Genomic DNA, 16,377 nt, shown 5'->3' with positions numbered 1-16,377 from the left:
AACACCAGCACACTTGGAGCAGGAAAGGCAGCACTAACTCAGAGGGGCTCCTCTTGCAGCAGAATCAAAGTTTATATTTTTGAAATTCTAGGTGTTACTAGGAGGTAGACACAAGAATAGAATGGAGAACAGAACTATTTCCTTTGCAAAGTCGGGAAAAGGAGGGGGTATTGTCCTACCCACCAGGGAGGGACTAAGCAATGACGAGAGAGGGATCCTGTGAGCTGGGGCACTGAGGGCTGCTTCCCTCACCTTTCTCCCCATTTCCCGATGTGTGCAATCTTTAACTCTGCCAATGAGCCTGTCATCCAGTTCATCTGGTTCATTTTCTGTGCATAGTGACCACACCTGGCAAGCTGTTCATCACCCTAAAGGGCCTGAACACATGGTCAGCATGCCAGGAATGTTTGTTGAGCAGATAAAGGAAATGGGCAACAGCAGATTTGAAACAGCATCTGCAGTCAAAAGCTTTGCTGCACCCCCCCAAACTGCCCCCAAACACTCATTTTTTTTGTAAACAGGACTGCAAGCCCAAGGACTGTTGAATCTCTCTGGCTCAGGAAAGATCCCCCAGCAATTCTCTCTGGATTCTCCAGGCACAGAGTTGCTTTCTGAGTAAAAGGGGTGTGGAGGTTGGGTCAGAGGCTCATCTAAGGACCAGAAGATCCAGCTCTGGATCAGAATGCTGCCTCTGGTGTGAGAGAAGGGTCACCTCTGAAGAGGTAATCTTCCAAGAATGGAGGGACTCTGGATGGCAGGAAGAGGGCAGGATCCTAAAGTTCCCTAAGTCAACAATGGCCCAGGTTACCCTGAGAACTCCCTCCTCCCTCCCTGACCCCTTATGGCCAGCAAAACCACACACACACACACACACACACACATACACACACACACACACACACACACACGCCAGGAGCATGGTGTCAGGTTCTGAGTCTCTCCTCCAACTTCCACTTTTTGCCCAGAGTACTTGCCCTTTCCAGCTCTCCAAACCAGCTTTCTCATGTGATTTACACCCTCCTATAAGTTCTAGCTCTTCTGTGATTTCTCTAAGTGGAACAGATTGATGATCCCCTTGCAGCCCCTATCTGGATAGGAAATGTCCCCAAATTACATATGCCATTCCAAATTTGGGCACACCCTCCCTCATATCATTTCATGAAATATACAAACCTTGCACTTGACTCCTGCTTGTTTTGAAGTTTTATCCTTCAGTATGTTTGATCCACACATGTGCAGGCGCCTCTCCCTGTCTGAAGTGAGCCAGCATGACCATGACAAGGCAGCAATGGACCAGTATATGTCCACTGAGCCCCTCTGTGTGCCAGGCACTCTGCTGGGAGCTGGGTTCCAGGACAATTGCCCCGGCTTTGGGGAGCAAGAGCTGCCAATGCAAGCAGGGCTTGTTTAGGAGGCTTTCAGATGGTGGTGACTGGGACCTCCCTACAAGACTCACTCACCTGGCCCACCCCACCAAGCTGGCCTTCCTTGGCACCACCCTGCTGCTGGCTCCCCAGTCCTTATCCCCTCTGCACACTGGAAGGAAAGTGAAGAAGATGCTCACATCCTGGAGAGCCCACACGCTTACCCTCTCTCCAGCCCTCTGTGATCATTTAATGGTTGGTTTCATTCAAATAACTCAAGGTAATATAAGCCATGCTGCCCACACGGATGCTAACAGCAATATATAGATTCCCTTGCATTTTGCAGGGAACTCATGTAATAAAATACTGGGGGTGGAGAAGGAAAGGGCCATTTACAGACCAACAGGATAATAGGGGAAGAAAAACAAGTTGGTGATGGGAGTGGGAATGGAGGAAACCAGCCACTAGTGGAGGTATCAGTAGGGCTGGGGTGGTAGGAGACAGAAGAAGGGGTGAGAGCTCTGCTTACCCCCATAACCCACCCATTCATGCTGCAAACGTCCTTGGCTGTTTATCCTAGAGGGCCTGGTGAGGTCCCAGAGTGGTGGCTCACTGGGGAAGCCTCCACCCACCGACGGACTTCACTCTTCCAGGGCTGGGCCTGGGTCACCCTAAGTCTGTGCCAGGACAGATGTATCACAGGTCCTCTTGACACAGAGTCCCCTAATGACTTCCCTGATCTGAGTTATACCTGCCTTCCAGAACTGTTTCATAACAGAACCTTCCAGGTTCTCAAAGCTCTTGTCTTTCTGAGGTATAGAGAAAGTAGATTTGAGTTCAACACAAAGAGGAGGTTGGTGATCACTGAATCTCTCTACCAGTGGAATGAACTGCATCAAAAAGGGTAAACTCATGGGGCATGGTTGCTCATGCCTGTAATCCCAGCACTTTGGGAGGCCAAGGCGGGCGGAACACCTGAGATCAGGAGTTTGAGACCAGCCTGGCCAACATGGAGAAACCCCATCACTACTAAAAATACAAAAAAATTTAGCCATGGTAGCGCATGCCTGTAATCCCAGCTACTTGGGAGGCTGAGGCAGGAGAATCGCTTGAGCCCAGGAGGCAGAGGTTGCAGTGAGCCGAGATCACGCCATTGCACTTCAGCTTGGGAGACAAGAGTGAGATTCTGTCTCAAAACAAAAAACAAAAAACAAAAAACAAAACAAAAACAAAAATGGGGTGGGGGGGTAAACTCCCCATCCCTGGAAATACTCAGGCAGACCTGTTGCCCTCTGCTGGGGAGGGTGCTGAAGACAGCCCAGCTCCAAAGGGAATAGCAAACTAGACCCTAAATCTAGGATGTGTGGGGCTTAAGTGTCCGTCTGAGCTCATCCTTTAAAAAGCCTCTTGGTCCCAGGGTTAATGTCTTATGCTTTTCCCTCTCCTGGCCCAACGAGAGGCATCCAGGGAGCTGAATTCACAGTTCCCTGCTCTCTCTAAGCACGGCACCTCAGCCCTGTGTGGGCGAGGCTGTTGACCTTGATCTGCGTCCTGCCAGCTCACCGTCAAGTACCCTGTTCACGCACCCTGGAGGAGTCTGCAGGCAGGGCCTCCCAGGCCTCTCTGCAGACTTGCATTTCTGATGGCTGCTTTAGTCAAGGACTCTTTAACTTCTGTTTCTTTGGAGGAGAAGAAATGGGAATAGAAGGACCCCAGTGCGCTACCTTCTTAGGGGCTGGTTCTCCAGGGTAAGGATTATCCAGGCTACTGGGCTAATGACCAGTTTACTTTGGAAAAGTGAGAGATTTAAGCCTTGTGCAGCTGGCTAGTAGATGAGAATTCATTCAATCCAACCCCCTCACCATTCAGAAGAGGATACTGAGGACTAGAGAGAGGAAGTGACCTGCCCTAGGTCACACAGCTTGCCAAAGCTGGCCCCACACCCACATCTCCTGACTCCCAATCCAGTGGTCTTGCCAGGGTCCTACAGAGCCCCACTCTAGCCAAAGGATTCAGGCAACCTATGTGGGCCAGCTCAGGCATAAAGCACTTAACTCAGAGCAGGGACACAGCAGCCTCTGCTCCTCGGATGAGAAGCTGACCTTACATGGAAATATTCAGAAAGACACACACAATGCGTGGGGGTGAGAAGGAGGGAGGTGGGCATAATGCTTCATAATCTCTCTGTAAGCCCTGCCCAAACTCTGAGCATGCCAGCTGGGCTGCAGAATTTTTTTATTAATCCACACAACACACTTTTGCTTGCTTGAGACAAGCTTCTGCTGCAGTGAGGAAAGAAAGGAGAGAAGGGGGATTTGGCTCAGAAGGCAGGGGCACGAGTCCTCAGGTACAAAAATCTCAGGAACTCAAAGCAATTTTTGCAGGCAGAAGAGAAATGGGCCACGGAAGAAGGGAAAAAAGAAAAAAAAATCTAGGGTCACATAAGCTGTATTGATCTTCATCTATCTTGTGCAAAAATGGCATGAAAAAGAATGAGGCCAACAGCTACAACGTCAGAAGAGCCAGCAGAGGAGAAAGTGGGGATCACAACTTATGAAGAAAGATCCATACCTGGTGACTGGGGGTTCCTCAGGAAGGCTGTGAGGCAATGCCTGTCCTGTTACACCCAGGGGTGACATCTCCAGGAGGATCTTCCTCCCCTACCCCCGGCCCCATCTCTGTTATCTCCTGGAACCAGAAGTGTCTGCAGGTCAATGCCAGGACCTACTGCAGAGGGGCATATGGCAGACGGGGGAACCTGTGCTCTGTCATGGGCTTCTGACAGGCTCCCCCACCTGGTCCCCAGAAATGTGGGAACTGGCTTCCAGCTCTCTGCTGGCTGGGCTGTGATCTCTCTAGTGGACTAGGAGGGGACCGGCTGAAAGGCTGAGTGATACCCAAAGCCACTGTGGAGTGGGTAGGGACGTCACCAACTCCCAGTCCAGGACACTAGCAACAAGGCTCCCTGGAACCAGAATCTCTCAAGAGCAGGAGACGGCATGAGATTTTAAAAGTTATTATAAAAGATATTTACATAGTATGCATATTTACCCTCTCAGGCTTTTTTTTTTCCTTTGGAGGGGCAAAAACACGAAGTTTATAATACATGAAAGTTTCCCATTTCCTTCTTTTTTGTTTTCCTTCCCTTTCGCCAGTATGTGCTTCCCCTGCTGGTGAACCACTGCCTGCCTGCTGCAGGTGTCCATATCCCTGTTGGCCACACGAGCCTCCATGCCCACCCTCGTGTGCCTACTGACCTTGTCTCCCTTGACTCTGACCTTCCCTTTGTCCATTCTTCGTCCATTCTGTGTCCACCCTTCACCCTCAGAACCTGTGCCAACAGAGCCCAAGAGTCTTTGGTCCTGGTGTGGTAGGACATTGGGGGCACATATATTTTCCTCTCCTATGCTCAAGTCAGAGGTTGTGGAAGGAGATTTCTCCACCTTCCAGGGAAGGCATTTCAGGCTCCCAAATGCCTCCAGTGGCAATCCCAGTGGAAAATGATAGGCAAGAGCAGATACTGGTCAGCTCACTGCCAGTCTGAATCCCAAATTCTCCACTGGTCGGTGGTAGGCTCTGAGCAGGCTTCCTCAGCTACAAAACACAGATAATAGTAATACTGCTCTCATATGGTTATTGGGAGAGCAAAATACGTAAAAATAATTAATAACATTATAAAGACTCAATAGTATTAGCTGTTATTATTGCTGTCATTGTTGTTGTTAGGGATAATGACAGTCATCTCACATGTCAGGGTGAACCTATTTCTACTCATTCAATCTTCAGTGGAGTGGGAAACAGCTGTTTCTCCACCTTCTGGCTAACAACCCTAAAGAGACTCAAATACAGCTATTAAATCGTCATCTCTGTTGTGGGGCAGCCTCTCTCCATCTCAAAACCAACTGTGGATGACACTTTCCTGGGGGGATGCTGGATGGCTGCCCCTGTGCACTCTCCTGCTGTGATCCCTTGGCTCACTCCACGTGCAAGCTAATGGCCTTCACTGTCTCTCCTCTTACCAGCTTTCTCTCTTTTTTTAATAGCTTTTATTCCAATCTTTCCTTCTCTCTCTCTCTCTTTTTTTTTTTTTTTTTTGGAGATGGAGTTTCACTCTTGTCGCCCAGGCTGGAATGCAATGGCGCGATCTCAGCTCTCTACAACCTCTGCCTCCCAGGTTCAAGAGATTCTCCTGCCTCAGCCTGCTGAGTAGTTGGGATTACAGGCGCCTGTCACCACTCCAAGCTAATTTTTGTATTTTTAGTAGAGACAGGGTTTTACCATGTCAGCCAGGATGGTCTCGAATTTCTGACCTCAGTTGATCCACTCACCTCAGCCTCCCAATCCTTCTCATTTTAAACATTCATTTGTTGATCATGTGCTGCTCTTACTAAAAGGTCTGCTTCAGATAATTTGCCTGTTCTGTTCACAGATACGTCTTTGGCCTCCAGCATGATGCCTGTTGCATGGCAGAAACACAACATTTGTTGAATAAACAATCAAATGAATTAATGTATTTAATTTTTCCACCAAAATGATCTTTTAAGGGCCAGCTGAAATGCCACCTCCTCCAAGAAGACTTCCCTGATCCTTGCCTCCTCCATCTTCTCCTCACACTTTCCTGTCCTTGACTCACGCCTCTGACATTGTTGAGCCCAGAAATGTATAGCCCTGTGAACACAGGCATTTCTCTTACTGGACTAAAGCTCCTAATGAAGCCAGTGGACTCTAATGAAGTCAAAGGACCTCAGTCTGAACCCAGTAATGCTACTACCATGTGGGAGCTTGGGCACAATGTTTTAATCTTCTCATAATCTTCTCATATGTAGAATGGGAACCTAACATCCACCTCAAGGGATTTAGTCCCCACCTCTTTCTCTCTTTGCAGCCCCTCATATCAACTAGGATTGGGTCATCTTCATAGTGTCAGCTCCATGCATGTTTGCTGAATTAGTGAACCATCACTTCCCCTAGTTTCTTACCAAGGGCCCAAGACAGATGTCTCCTAGAGGGGGCAGGTCACAGGATGCTCCCAGTGATACCAGCGGGTGCATCTGACATTTTTCTCCAAGGGAAAGGAAGGAGTAAATGAGAGAAGTGGTGTCTTAAGTGTCTGGAAGTTCTGCCAAGAGCTTGGCACTGCAAGAACCAGGACAGTGTCACCCACAAAGGTAGTACCACTCTGAAGTAGCATCACCCTTGGACAAGGAGACATGGTCCTTGGTCTGTGGCCATTTAGACCCCATGTGCCATCCACATGCCAATGTAAGGGTCCCTTTATTATTATTATTATTTTAGCAAAGCTCATAAATTCTGCTTTCTTGGGTGGGTACTGTTTGTTTAATAATCATTGCAGGAGGCAAAAAAAAAATCACAAAACAAACAAACAAACAAAAACTCTTGTTTTACTCAGAAACCCAGTGTGACCTTTTGGCTTCAGCAGAAACACAGTATAAAAGGGAATTTCCACAGGTGAAGATGAGAGACTGAATCCAAGCTTCAGCAAAGCTAAACAGCAAAGCTAAACAGCAAAGCTGTTCATAGACAGCACCAAAGTTCCTACTGGGGGCAGGTGCCAGAGAAGTAGGGCACGAGGCAGGAAATGCTCCCCATGCCCTCTTCTCTTCCCTCCCTTCATCTTTCCCTGGCCAATCTCATCTATTTTTTCTGCTTCAGCTGATGATTTTGGAAACGGCCTGTTTATCCTCTTTCTCCCTGCTAAGCTCCAGACCCATCTTTCCACCTGTCTGCCAACCACCTCAAGGACACCCAGGGTTAACTGCAAACACTACAGGTCCAAAGCTAAGCTCACTGGCTCTGTCTTCCCTCTTGACCTCCTGACAACCTGTTCCTTCTCTAAGGAACTCCAACCTCCACACCTCTACTCATGCCAACTCCACACCTCTACTCATCCAGTCTTATAATTCCAGAGTTCTTTTGACTTCTCTTCCAGGGTGTCATTCCATTCCAGTCCTTTCTCTTCTGTTTCATTGCAACTGTCTTAGTCAAGCCTTCTTTACCTCTTACCTGGCTTAATCTTCTGGCTGACTTTCCTGTGTCCAAGGGTTCCCTTCCGCATTCATCCAGAAGACAGCTGCCAAATAAATCTTCCTGATCAATACACACTGGACTACCTTTAGTGGTTCCCTAATGCCTATCAAATGAATTCCTTAGCCTAATATTTTAGGCTCTCTGCATCTCTGTCAAATATTTTGTTACTGCTTATCTCTAGCTATTTTCCTATTTGTATATCTTAAACACTAGCAAACCAGCATATTAGTTAAGCTTCCCAAACATCAAGCCCTTTTGCAATTTATTAGGATTTCCCATTTCCACATATCAAAATCCTATTCACCATTGTTGGTCTAGCTAAAATCTCTTTACCATGAAGCCAATCGTTCATTCATCAACAAATGTTTATTAAGCATTTATTCTGTACTCCTGATCTTTTCAGCACATGCCCCATTCTCTCTTGTACACTCTCATGGACATACTCCAATTCCCCACTATATTGACAACTTAGGGACAAGCCTCATGTTTTCTTTATTTCTCTATCCCCCAAAATGCCTACTAATATGCCTTGCAAATTCAACTGGATGTTGAATAATGTTTGTTGAATTGAATCAAGATTTGTGCTGTCCATGGTTTTGATATCGTTCAGTTTAATTCTCTTAGTTTTCTTTTCTGCTTAAGTATGCGTGTCCAGGAAGAAGTAAAAATAAACTAATGATACTCCTCAGCAGCTATAAGCCTGTAATTATGGTTAACTCTTGGTTATCCATGCCACTGGGAAAATAGCACTGGAAAAACTCCCACATCAAGAATCATAAAAACATTATTTCCATCAGTCTTTGACATGCATTGTTTAGTTTTTAAGCAGCTGATTTGCCTTTTTAATTGTTTGGCTGATCAGTTGATATTTGCATTTACAGTCTTTCAATAACTGGCTGGCAAATAGGGATGGAAGGAAAGATGGAGGACTATGCCACTGGGAGAAATCCAGTTCAGAGTGAAACATTTACTTTGTACAACCTCGAAGGCAAGGCTCTGGACAGTTGGAACATCATAGGCACTTGGAGTGTGTCAGCAAGGCCCCATGGTTTGGCCATTTCTTTTGGATGACTGCAAAGGGTAGAGATTTCCCAGTCTCCTAAACAGCCCACTCTGGTATCCAGAATTTGTTTTCATATAAAGAAGATAACAAAGTTCCACTGGGACTAATAAGCTTCTGGGATGGAGGGAGGGCTATGTTTCCAGTCCTGTTGGGATCGGAAGTTGCTGGCTGTGCCACTGGAAACCACTGGGTGCAAATCAAAGAAAATGTGATTTGCAATTTTGCAGTGATAGCTAGATAATGTAGGGGGGAAGTTCCCCTTTTCCACTTCTGAAGCAAACAAATATCACATGTGGTAGATTTGGCAGCTGCATTAGTTGGGGAAAATTGATGCACAATTCTTGTGTCAGGGAGCTGAATCCCAGAGAACGGAGCCAGCCTCCCAGAAAATGGTTTCTTTATATAGTTTCATCCATTTATTGTTTGATTGGACTTTCTGTATATTAAATTCAAGCTGTTCTGCCACTCATGGGTATTATGATGCGTTGGCTCAGTGGGAAATAATGAGGGTGATAGGATCTTACAGCATCACATTACAAAGGAGGCGTCCCCAGCCTCATCCATCTCTCCATCAACTAGCTTGTGTATGAGGTGGCACTTATATTAAAACGATTTTTCTGATTCAGTTTAATGACACTCATTCGAGTCCTGACACCCAGAATAAGATTACATGAGCTAAATGCAATCTTCCTCCATCCAGTCATGGTCAGCAAAGGCTCAGCTATCTTCCCTCTCCAGTCCCCATCTTCCCATACACCCATCATTTGCATTGAGCTAGTTGGAGGGAGGTAAGAGTGGGGAAAAGATGCCTGTGTTCTGGCCGGAGAAAAGCAGGCTGGACAGAGGCTGGAGTCTGAACTTGTTCTGGAGGTTGTGGCAGCTGAGCCTTCTGGCAGAAAACTTTGGATACCCAAAAGCATTGTGGGAACTCCTTCCTGCTTGTCACTAGAAGTTGGTTTGAGGTCAATACTGTGCACTTCTTCCAAATAAATTTCTGGGGGCCTGGTCCCTGTTTCCCAGATTTAAAAAAAAGAAAAAACTTGGACATCACTAGAGGATGAACACTTAAGGTATGAGTATTTGGTAGAGTATCAGCTTCCTGGAAGTGGTTGGTTGTGTGCAGAGCCACCTGCCTGAGGATAGCAGGTGGGAGGTGAGGAGACTCAGAGCTAAAAGTCTCTGCTCCTCTCCCTGATGGGAAAGAGCTCCCAGCTACAATGGAGCATGGACAAGAGCCCTGCAATGGCCTGGGACAGGAGCTCCCTCCTGGGTGGGAGAAACAAAAATACTCAAGTAATTACTGAGGGGCATTTCCCTCCTCCTGAAGATGGAAATGCTGCCTTTTATTTATACTATCTTGAGGCAGAATAATTGCTGCTCCTCAGGAGGAATCCCGGTTGTGTTTAATGGGTGTGTTTAAAGAGGGAAACCCAAACAAAACCAAACAGAGAGATACAGAGAGAGATTGGGATTGATTTTGGGGGATTCCAGAAAAGATCTGTGAAATGGGCACCAGCCTAGAAATCCCTTTCCAAAAATTGCAGCAATTTGAATTGCTGAATCAGAAGACAAATTCAAAGTGATGCTCCCGGTGTGAAGCACCCAAAAGGCTCAAATCCTATGGTGTGAATTAATCTTTCCCTTCTCTGCAGCCTGAAGCCCTCTGGCTTCCTCTGCTGCAGCTATCATAGCTGCTGAGTTTTAGAGTGGCCTCTCTGTTTTCGTGTCTGTGTCAACACTGTCCTCCTCATGGCAGGGATAACTGTGCCCAGCCACTTGCCAGGTGCTCAGTAAATGTTGCCCGGGTTGAAAGGAAAGTTCCACCCAGATACAGATGCTGCCTGCTTACTGTCAGCATCAGGTCTACTCTGAGATGCTGATGCTACAACTCAGGTGCTCTGGCTGGTTTGTTACATTCTGAGGTCTCGGCTGCCCCTGGCTTTGGAGCCATCCTGCGAGGCCTTGAGGTTTCTTCTTGTGAAATGCTTCTCCCAGGGGTAGAGAAGATCTTCAGGACTGTGTCTTCTGAGCCAGTCCCCTGTTGTGGGAGCTGGTGAAGCTTGGTGGGAGCAGGACCAACAAGCACTTCCTGAGAAAGCTTCCTGGTGCCTCTACATTCAAATACACGCAGAATTGCTTACTTCTCCCATTTCCACTGCCACCACCCTCAGTCCCAGCCACCTTGATTTCTTGCCTGGATTATTGTGTTAGCTTCTCTCTTACAAGGTATTTACTATCTGGCAGCCAGAGCAATCCTTTAAAAATGCAAGTCAGTGGCTCAAAACCCTCCAGTGACTTCCCATGCCAAGCAGAGCAAAGACAAAGTCCTTGTGGTGGTCATGAGGACCCTACATGAGCTGCTTCCCCTGTTACCTCTCTGGCCTCATCTCCTGGTACTCTCCTGTCTCCTGCTCTTGCAGCTTGACCATTTGGACCTTCTTACTTTTTCAAGAACAGCACACCAAGGTCCCTCCTGCCTGTTGGACTTTGCCTGTTGGACTTTGCATCTGCTATTCCCTCTGCCTGGAATGCTGCTCCCCAAGCTATCCTCATTCCTTCAGGTGTCTGCTCGAATATCTGAGAGGCCCTTCTTGACCTCCTAACATGAAATAGCAACTATCCCTTGCTCTGCCCAGGCCCCCACACTCAGCACTCCATACTTGTCATATCCGGCTTTAATTTTCTCTGCAACCTGATAAAATGTATTTATTTATTTGCTGTTGGGTGCTGTCCACTAGAATGTAACCTCCACAAGATCAGAGACTATTTTCTTCTCTGCTGTATTCCCAGTGTCTAGTAGGTACTCAATAAACATTTGTTGAGTAAATAACTGAATGGAGAAAAACATCATGGGTAGAGGGGCTTACCTATGGCTCCCCTTCTCCTCCTCCCTGGCTCCAGAGTCTGCAGGAAAAAGCGTAGCCAAGTAGCCAAGAGTTGGATGCAAACTTCCCTTGCAAGAAAGCCCCAACCCTCCTAAGCCTAAAATCAGAACCACAGAATGCCCTGCCTGGCCTCCCTATCTCCACTCTGTCCACAAATATCATGTCTGCCATGACTATATAGCTAACATTTTGATAGCACGTTCATCGGTTCTCATATCGCCAGAAGATGGTTACCAAATGAGAAAACTAAAGCTGTGTAAACAAACGAACCTGTTTGAGTGAACAAATACTTATTGAGACACACTATACATCAAGCTCTGTGTAAGGCATGAATCATGCATGATCTCTGGAACAGAGAGCTCACATCCTGGCGGAAAGACACATAAACAGCTGAAGTTAACAAAATGTGTCAATGACAAAACAGAGTAATGAAAGGGCTACAAGAGGAGGCAAGAGAAGTGTACCCAGCTCCTGGAGGTGACGTGGGGCTGAGTTTGAAGGATGATGTGTATCAGCCAGACACAGAAGCAGAGTGAAGGGTAGTCTCTGGAGCACCAGAAAGAGTGCTCAAGTTCAAAGGAAGACAACTGGGTCTCATTCAATTCATGTTGCCTGTTCCTTACATTGGCTGATGTGCAATCATAGTGCCTGTGTATTCTCAGAGGCTGCCATGCTGCCTGGAGTGTAGGAAGCACTCAATAAATGTTGAACGAATGAAAGATTCCTTGTTGAGATGCAGTTCTGCACCCTCTCTTAAGAATTTCAGCACCAGAGAACTGTCAACAAAGAAATGTCAACAGAGAAATGTCAACAAAGAAAAGGCTTTGAGGTCGTTTGTTCCCAATAGGTGTCCTAAGATCCAAGTCCCCTAGGCAGGGGCCCACCCCCAAGTAGGTGGACACTGTTAGCCAGTGTCCTGGGGCCAAGGTGCTTGGGCATTGAGAGGAGCACCGATGGGCTCCGGAGGCAGTAGATAAAGGTGCAGATAAAATTTCAGGTATTTAAGGGTTAACAAAAGCAGATCTCAGACTGGCTCCACTTCTGGCACTGTGAGGAGGCTTATCAAGTACCCCATTCTGTGGTGTGCCTGTATTGATCTCCCAGGCTTAGTCTCCTCGCCTCTTCGAACCTCAGGCAGGCCCCTTCCAGGATTATGTTTTAAAGTGAAATGCAAATCACCTGGAGGCGGCTTCCTGCTTGGAAGAAGTAAAAATCAATTCTGTTTTCATTAAAGTGATTTTTGGACACTGTCAAACGCTCTCTCATCTCAGAGCATGGGGTGACAGATAGGCTGCCGGTCTCAATTACATAACTGAGACAACCAGTAGCAGTGAGCCATCTCATCAGGATCGGACACTGCTCTGAACCCTTCCCTAGGATACCCAAGAGCAGCCTCATCAAAACCAGGCCTGGGACTGGCCTCCCATGGTCCTTGCGGATGCTCGCTTGCAAGGCTTTACTCTCACATGCTCTCCTCTTTCCCAGACCCTCCTGAGCTTCCCCCATGGACTGTCCGGGACAATCATGATGCCAAACAAAGTCAAATGAAGTTAAGAAGGGAAATCTGCTTTAAGAGAGTTTACATCATATAATACATTCTCAAAGTAGTTAGGTTGGTCTTATTTAATATTGGGAGTTCTATGTTATCCCTTCCCTCTGTTAACTGAGATAATTGAGGATTTATTTTATTTATAGCATCAATTATGAGGATGGAAATTAAACCTCAAATGGAGCATTTGGGAACTCAGCTGTCAGGGGGCTCAAGGGAAACCTGGGCAAAGCGTAAAGGGTCTTCCCCAGTAGTGCAGGAGGCTGCATAGAAAAGCCATCCTCAAGCCCTGACAGCAGCTGGGCTGTTATCGTTCTTGTGTGCTTAAGGTATTCTGAGATATTAACTAAACGGTAATAATTGGTTCCAGGAGATCCCTCCCTGGAGGACACCTGAGTAACTCATCAACGAGGTGCTGGGAAAGCAGGCAGAGAGGGCAACCAGAGCAGGAAGAGTGAATGCCTTTACTCCACGTATCAGCTCTCCGTGCATCAGTCGGCCCTGCTCTGCAGAAGAGCTGGAGACATTCCCGCTCCAGACTGGAAATAGGAACTCAGGGAAGGACCAGGGAAGGGAGTGTCTGGAGAAAGGAAGAGGTAGATATCTGCTGTGAGCTGTTAGAAGCAACTGAATGATGGCAAGATATTGGTCCTTGGTATTCCATGGCCACTTGGACTCAAATGCCAGTGTAAAGGAAAAGATGGGCTTTCTGGAATGGTTGAACAAGGCTACAACTAACCATGAATGTGGTCAGGACAGAAACTAGCCATGGAAGAGGGAAAAGTTTCCAAGGTCACGTCAGTGAAACCTCCAGTAAAGACAAGAAGATCTCCACAGTACTGCAGGGCAGCCCAGGGAATAGATCATACACCAAGTAAAGGCTGCTCACCTCCCTCCTGGGGGACCAGGGCTGGAGCAGAATACACATATCTGAGGGGGCTGCAGGCTATGCAGGCTGAAATCTTAGGTCTACCTTCTAGAGAGGACAAGTAGGTCTAGAAGGGACTGAGAATAGTATCAGGTCAAGCAAATGGAAGAGGCACTCCATTCACACTGGCTCATCCACTAAAAAGCATTTTGCCAAGTGCTTGCTATGTATAATCAAGCAACGAGCCTGGTAATGGTGTCAACTGCCAACTCAGGTCAAAGTCAAAGTAGCCTGACCCAGCAATGACCTACACTAGCTAGGATAGAGGGAAAGAAAAAGGTTGCTTTCTCATTACTTATGTGAGTTTAAGGAAGACACTACTAAAGGTTTCCTTTCTTGCCCATTTGGTTCTCCTCCCAGAAGCTAGACATTTAAATGCATGGGGAAGGTAAAACAAACTTGTTCATTGTCAGATGTGGGGTGAGGGAACCCACCAGGTCCACGTTCAGGGAAAGCATGCTTCTCCCTAGTGCAGGCACCTTTCCTTTCACCCTCCAGCAGAATCTATCAGTTCCCTCCCAAGAAAGTAAAAATGAGACCAAGATACTCCACTTTGATGCTGGACTTGCCCCTTAATCTACAGGGTGAATGACAAAAGAAGTCAGCGGTTTCCCCAGAGCATTAAAACATGGATTAATCACCATTAACTTCTAAGTCAGTATTTAAACTGCTCAGAAGGAAATGTTTTATTTTTAAAAATCTCTGTGTGTCTGGTACAGTGCCTGGCATATAGTACTCATTGGGCTGATGCTTTCTTGACTGGCAATATGACTAGAATAGAATATCACACCCTGAGGCCATAATAAAAAAGTAATAACCCTGAAGGTCTGATTTCTACCTAGGGGCCCTGATGGCATGGGAATGAGTAGTAGGGTGAAAGGAGAAAGGGCATTGGAGCAGCCAGATTGGTATTTGAAAATTAGTTCTGCTCCTTATCAGCTAAGTGACTATGGAAGTTTATACAGTCTCTCTGAGCCTCAGCTTCTGCATCTTTATAGGGTACAGAATTTTTTCCAACCTTGCAGGGCTGTTGTAAAAACTTAAAGAGATAATATATGCAAAGTTCTTAGTACACTGCTGACATATAGTAGACAATCATATGCTGTTATACTACTAATAAAAAGTAATGAGTAGGTGGCTATCACCATGCCTGTTTTCCTCCACATGGCTATCCTGAAGGATCTCTCTGATGTCATGAGTCCCATCAAGGGGCATCTGAGGGCACTGGGCAGTCAGAGCCACATCAGGAGCTTGACTAGAAGTGGAAGTGAGGTGTCTGGCCATGGGTGAGGTCCCCTTCAGGAAGGTGAAGGGATGGCTAGGGTCAGCCTAAAAGGGATAAAGACGACCTCTTGACAGCACAAGCTCTCCAGTCCATTTTATCCCCAAAATACGCCACTGTGCCAAAAAGCCCACATCTGCCACCTGAGCCAAGAGAAACAAGGTCAAATGACCAAACATTCTTACCCACTCTGGGTGAGCAGCCATTTGAAGAGTGTGTGTGTGTGTGTGTGTGTGTGTGTGTGTGTGTGGGTGGGTGGGTTGGAGTGGGAGGAAGGGGCAGGGTGGTTCTGTCAGACAGATAAGAAGTAAAGGGAATGCCCCAATCAAATGTGGCCTTCACAAATGGATGGTGACACCCTTGCTCTTCCCCTTGCTACTCCCTCCCTCTTGTGTGTGGCAGAATGACAAATGTAATCATTTTAAAAGGTCTCGTCACCTGCTCAGTCATTCCCAATAAGCATACACAGCATTACGGAAAAACCAACACTATCGCCTCTGGGTTTTGGCCAGGAAAAAAAAAAAATCAAATCACCAGGACACCACCAACCACACTGTCAAAGACAAAATAAAAAGCTTCATGAATTCTCCATCAGCAATATAACGCTTCCTAGCCTAAGCAAATATAGACCCAGTATATGAATTGTGGAGGGATTTTGCATTAGGCTCCATGGTTTCTAATAGCTGAGGCAGAAACCCCTAAGAAATCTATGTTTCCATAAAGCCACCTTTATTGGCTGTAATCCTGTTAGGGTGAAGACTGTAATCTCCTTCCTGAGCCCCCTTCCTCTGATGGAAAGCTTCACATCCCAGCATCATGAATACATTTCTGTGACCTCAGCTGGAGAGGAGACCTCGGAGAGACGGAATTACCATGACCTCACCGAGCACCTGTCCCTCCTTCTGATGATATTGCTGCTTCTGTGTCTGACCACACGATCCATTCAGACCATCTCACAGTCACCCAGGTCATTCAATCACTGACTCAGACTAAAAAGCAAGACTGATACTGCTTTAGAAAGAAAGAATAAACCACGTGCTTTACTGCGAAAAATCCAGGTTCAGAGTCACTTAGAGAAAGTCTGCTCAGAGATACTGAACGCTTGAGTGTCTGTGGCAGCACAGGAGAAAAGCATAACAAATGGGAAAATGGCCTGCAAAATATACTACAAAGAAAAAATGCAGAAAGGATCCAAAAAGAGTGCTCTTGGTGTCTTCTAGTAATGGACATCTGAACCCTCCGAACTTCTCAACAGTCT

The 16,377-nt window shown here is 46.6% G+C and overlaps 1 protein-coding gene across 5 annotated transcripts in view; it reads right to left on the bottom strand.

Moving 5' to 3' along the window:
• KCND3 (potassium voltage-gated channel subfamily D member 3) overlaps nucleotides 1–16,377 on the bottom strand; it is a 218,708-nt gene that overhangs the window by 193,910 nt on the left and 8,421 nt on the right. The gene's annotated exons all lie outside the window — the stretch shown is intronic.

Source organism: Pan troglodytes, chromosome 1, assembly GCF_028858775.2.
Source record: "Pan troglodytes isolate AG18354 chromosome 1, NHGRI_mPanTro3-v2.0_pri, whole genome shotgun sequence".
NCBI lineage: Eukaryota > Metazoa > Chordata > Mammalia > Primates > Hominidae > Pan > Pan troglodytes.
This window is presented reverse-complemented; position numbering and strand designations above follow the sequence as displayed.